This window comes from Bufo bufo, chromosome 7 (assembly GCF_905171765.1).
Source record: "Bufo bufo chromosome 7, aBufBuf1.1, whole genome shotgun sequence".
Lineage (NCBI taxonomy): Eukaryota > Metazoa > Chordata > Amphibia > Anura > Bufonidae > Bufo > Bufo bufo.
This window is the reverse complement of record NC_053395.1, coordinates 226,838,172-226,844,171: the sequence shown is the minus strand read 5'-3', so window position 1 is coordinate 226,844,171 and position 6,000 is coordinate 226,838,172. Positions and strand designations below refer to the sequence as shown.

At 39.3% G+C, this 6,000-nt stretch overlaps 1 long non-coding RNA gene across 1 annotated transcript in view; it reads right to left on the bottom strand.

Annotated features, from left to right (window-relative positions):
* Positions 1–1,610: 1,610 nt before the first annotated feature.
* LOC121008199 overlaps positions 1,611–6,000 on the bottom strand; it is a 42,178-nt gene continuing 37,788 nt past the window's right edge. The window contains exon 3 of the long non-coding RNA XR_005780528.1: positions 1,611–1,802. This is a non-coding gene — a long non-coding RNA (uncharacterized LOC121008199). The remainder of the gene's footprint in view (positions 1,803–6,000) is intronic.

Here is a 6,000-nt window from a genome sequence, read left to right as displayed (position 1 = left end):
AATTGATTTAATAACCTTATAATATCCATGTTAAACAAATAAGTCTGGGAGCGGATGCCAATCATTGCGAATAATAAAGACACTACTGAGAAGTAGTGATGAGCGGGAGGTGCCATATTCGGTTTCGCGATATTTCGCGAATATTCGCATGAATATTCGTGTTATATTCGTCGAAATCGAATATTCGCAATTATTCCAATTATCGCGAAATTATTTTTCGCATATTGCGAAAATTTATCTTGATAGTATAAGGCAACGTTCCTATGCTAATGACTATGGCTAGGCTAATATGTGTATATTACGAAATTTCGTAATATTGCTCTAACTTCGTCTCTTAGAATATTACGAATATTCTAAAAGACGAAGTTAGAGCAATATTAAGAACATTTGCAAAAGTCGAAATTGCGATGCGAGTAATATAACACGAAATAGTCGCATGAAGATTTAAACTTAACACAGCTATATTCCATATTCTAGCCTAATATGGAATATAGCTGTGTTAAGTTAGCACTGCTATATTCCATATTAGGCTAGAATATGGAATATAGCTGTGCTAAATTGAAATCTTCATGCGACTATTTCGTGTTATATTACTCGCATTGCAATTTCGACTTTTGCAAATGTTCTTAATATTGCTCTAACTTCGTCTTTTAGAATATTCGTAATATTCTAAAAGATGAAGTTAGAGCAATATTACGAAATTTCGTAAAATACACATAGATTGTATTTAAGCTAATATACTGCTATAGTAATAATTTTTAATAGTGTACATATTTTACAAAACTTAAGTTCAGAAGAGGCAAAAAAAATTACAGGAAAAAAAAGGGATTATAGCACTATATTAGCTAAATTACAATCTATATGTGTATTTTACGAAATTTCGTAATATTGCTCTAACTTCGTCTTTTAGAATATTCGTAATATTCTAAGAGACGAAGTTAGAGCAATATTACGAAATTTCTAAAAGACGAAGTTAGAGCAATATTAAGAACATTTGAAAAAGTCGAAATTGCGATGCGACTAATATAACACGAAATATTCGCATGAAGATTTCAACTTAGCACAGCTACACTCCATATTCTAGCCTTAATGTGGAATATAGCAGTGCTAACTTAGCACAGCTATATTCCATATTAGGCTAGAATATGGAGTATAGCAGTGCTAAGTTGAAATCTTAATGCGAATATTTCGTGTTATATTACTCGCATCGCAATTGCGACTATTGCGAAATTTCGTAAAATACACATATAGATTAGATTGTAATTTAGCTAATATGGAATATAGCAGTAAGTTGAAAGCGCCACTGACTGGAGCAGCCAGGAAGCCAGGAATCCAAAGGACAGGTAAGAACAACTTTAGGGAAGTGGGAAAGAAAAAAATATAATAAAAAAAAAAAAGAAAAAAAACGAATATTCTATTTCGCGAATATATAGAACGATATTCTAAATATTCGCGAAATCTCGAAATTGCGATATTCGAGAAAAAAATTCGCAATTCGAATATTCGCGCTCAACACTACTGAGAAGTGGCAAAAAGGAAAAGGATTTTCTTTCAAAAAAATTTGAAAAGGGGTAATCTTTACTATTTTTGTTCTGACTATTATTATTTATTTTCATGCATTATTACTATTTACGATGATAATGATAATAATGTTTATTACTATTTATTTATTTACTACTTATTATTTTTATCATTACAATGCATAAAAGCTGCAGAGTGCTGTTCACTATCAAATCTTCACGCTGATCGTCTCATGGTTGACCCCCAACCCCTCTCTCTCCTCTCCTGAACGATCTTCTATGCTGCAGAAAACCAAACAATCCAAAATTTTAATGAATTCACATTTCAATAAATGAGATTAAGGCCTCATGCCCACGAGTGTATGTAAAAAAAATGCGGATGACGTTCGTGTGCATTCCGTATTTTGCAGAACGGAACAGCTGGCCCATAATAGAACAGACCTATCCTCATCCGTAATGGGGACAATAATAGGACATGTTCTATTTTTTTGCGGAACAGAAATTTGGAAACGGAATGCACACGGAGTACCTTCCATTTTTATTTGCGGACCCATTGAAATGAATGGTTCCGCATACAGTCTGCAAAAAAACGGAACAGACACGGAAAGAAAATCCGCTTGTGTGCATGAGGCCTTAGCCTAATACTGTCACGGTCTGGTGGTAGTGGACAGTGACACTTTAGCCATGCATGCTTGTTGCCGTTGGCAACGTGTAGTTTTTAGCATGTTTACACACTTCCCATTTAAGGTTTTTATCCCTTCCCATTCTGGAGGGTATGGGGTTAAAGTGTGAGCGAGGTGGAGCTTGGTGTAGGTGTCACCGCCAGTTCTGTGAGAAGGTCTGGTAGACGTTCTTCTTTACCTCTTGAATGACGTTCTTTGTTTTGGTTTCACTTTCTCATCTCCTTTCCTTCTCCCAGCTGTCACCTATTTACACTAATTGTCTCCCTTTATATTCCCTCCCATACTGCCTCACTTTGCGGTTTATACTTCTTCCTGGATGAGTTGTTCGCTGCTGGAGGCTGCTACTGCTGATACCTCAGATAAGTCTTTTTCCTTTATTTGTGTTTCCTTGCTGGCTTGATTCTAGGTGACCCTGACTCCGTCCATATTAAGTGCAGGGGGCCGGTGGTCATGTCCCGCCACTATTATAGGGTTTTAAGGTGTCACATAGTATTAGGTACGTGGGCATGCAATCGTCTACCATAAAGACCTTTGCATGGGCATAGCAGTCAGGGAGAGCTCTAGGGGTTTTATAGGTCTCACCCATATGCTCCTTAGTTTGGGATCAAGCCAGTCGGATGTTTATTTATAAGTTCCAGCTTTCTGCAACACCATCCGTGACAGTAGGCTCTTATAGTACTTGGGCTTGGAGCCTGAGGCTAGTGGGACTTCAGCTTCTTGTGGAGCTGGAGTTATGCTGCCATCCTGGACTTTACCATCTGTCCAGTTTTAGGGCCACCTTGTTGGACATACTGTCATGGTGGGGAAACTCCACACCGTACAATGCAGGAGAACGAGGAAGCAGCTAGGCCTGGACACAGGAATAAAGGGAGCAGGTCACCTTCTAACACATCCCTAAATCCTAGCTCTGACCTTCTAACTGTATGAGTGAACCCTAATGGTGGGAGGACTCATACCCGGAACCTCGGGCCCTACTAGGTTCCTAAGAAAGTCTGCACTTACTGCTTGAGCCAGGGAAGATTTGCACGATTTCTACCTGTTAATACATCTGACCTTCGCTATGATTCCTGTGGCTCCCTTTCTTCTAGCCACTTTATTTTATAATTTTTTTTCATGCACTCATTTAGCGCTGCTATATTCCACAGCATATGACAAGAAAAGTACTGTATCAAGTATATCACTGCACGAATAAAACGTAACTTTTACTTGTTAATAAATATAAAATTGCGAATTCATCCCAAATAAAGTAAACAAAACTAATTTTGTAAATCAAAAATGTTAAAATAAATATTGTTTATCACATCATCAGGAGCCTTAGTAAACACTGTTGTATACAGATATCTTGCTGTTAATCAGTGATAAGATTCAATGATAAGTTGTCCAGAGATAGAAGCAGAAAACACAGTTTATAACTTACAGTTTGGTGACTTCAGATAAAGAGTAATGATTAGCGCAAGTGAGGCCGGGACTGGGGAAAAGATATATCCCTAAATCGTCCCTCATGCTACCATTGCCTAAAAGCGGAGCACCCATCCCGAAAGGGGCGACCCCACTTATCGGTGGCTAAACCCTCAACTGTAAGGCCCTCAAGATGAGGAAATGTCTCTCTTCATGTAGAATTGTCCCCACAGCACTTTGCAGACATCAGCATCACACTGTCTCCAATGGGGCTCACAATCTAAGTTCCCTATCAGGATGTCTTTGGAGTGTGGGAGAAAACTGGAGAACCCGGAGGAAACCCCAGAAAACACGGGGAGAACATACAAACTCCATGCAGGTGTTGTCCTTTGTCGGATTCAAACCAGCGCTGCAAGGCACTTGACTAAAACTTTGGTGAGCAGAAAAAGTGACAACACTTGCAGATACAATGTCACACATTACGATATGTTACTTACTTTGTAACAGTGAAGTTTATGACAATAAACTACTTAATAAATAGACGTCGTTGATCTTACCAGCTTTACTGAAAAAAGTATGTGCACCCCTGCAGCTCCCACTTCCAATTCAGTCTTTTGAATGTCATGACGGAGCGAGCGAATTGAACTTCTGATCATAGATCCAAATTCGATTCACTTATTTAAAAACATTTTAAAATAGGATTCTGAAGTCGACTTTGGTACTGGATGCTACCTCGGTACCCAAGCCAACTTCGGATTCCTATTTTAAAATAGAAATACCAAAGTCATTTACTGAAGTCTTGTGCAACTTCGGATCAGAAAAAGTTTTCCTACACGGAGCAAATACATTGCAAATGCTGTACGGAAACAACAGTACAAAGTTTTTTAACAAATCAACTTTGGATCTATGATGACTCCTTGTGATGCAAATTATTGGACCAAACTCAAACATGAATGTGGTCACACACCTAGCAATATATTCATAGTTGGGTACTGGCCCTTTAAATTTCCAGCAACTATGAATTCCCCTTAGTACCTTCTTTTTTCACAATGAATGCAGAATATCCAGGATCAGTGGTTATATGATAGGCATATGTCTCCTGCTGCTACTTTTCACAGATAAACACAGAATTAACATTCATAAATAAAAGGTGGAAAATTTATTCAGGAATTATTTTAGGGGTAGCATCTTATTTGGCAGCATCCATGGGGTTTTAGGTCTAGCACTGTACGCTGATCAATATCTTAACATATCTTTATAGCAGTCAAGACACTGTTTTGCTGGTACAGGGCTCCAAATCCTCTGCATAAACATAGACTTCCATGATGCAATTCTCTCTAGCGAACCCTAGGACAGATACAGACATATACAGCCACCACTAGAGGGAGCTCAGGTGATTACTGCATACAGATATATACAGCTACCACTAGAGGGAGCTCAGGAGATTACTACACACAGATATATACAGCCACCACTAGGGGGAGCTCAGGTGATTACTGCATACAGATATATACAGCCATCACTAGAGGGCACTCAGGAGATTACTACATACTGATATATACAGTCACCACTAGGGGGAGCTCAGGAGATTACTGCATACAGATATATACAGCCACCACTAGAGGGAGCTCAGGAGATTACTGCATACAGATATATACAGCCACCACTAGGGGGAGCTCAGGTGATTACTGCATACAGATATATACAGCCACCACTAGAGGGAGCTCAGGAGATTACTATATACAGATATATACAGTCACCACTAGTGGGAGCTCAGGAGATTACTGCATACAGATATATACAGCTACCACTAGAGGGAGCTCAGGAGATTACTACACACAGATATATACAGCCACCACTAGGGGGAGCTCAGGTGATTACTGCATACAGATATATACAGCCATCACTAGGGGGCACTCAGGAGATTACTACATACTGATATATACAGCCACCACTAGAGGGAGCTCAGGAAATTACTACATACAGATATATACAGCCACCACTAGAGGGAGCTCAGGAGATTACTACATACAGATATATACAGCCACCACTAGTAGAGGGAGCTCAGGAGATTACTGCATACAGATATATACAGCCACCACTAGGGGGAGCTCAGGTGATTACTGCATACAGATATATACAGCCATCACTAGAGGGCACTCAGGAGATTACTATATACAGATATATACAGCCACCACTAGAGGGAGCTCAGGAGATTACTACATACAGATATATACAGTCACCACTAGAGGGAGCTCAGGAGATTACTGCATACAGATATATACATTCATTCAGTGGGCTCAGCATGCATGTTGGTACCTGCATCCCTTGTAATGGAGGCCATTTTGGCACAAAAAATGGAAATAGGCAGAGTGGATCCATCATGCATGTGGGTCCAA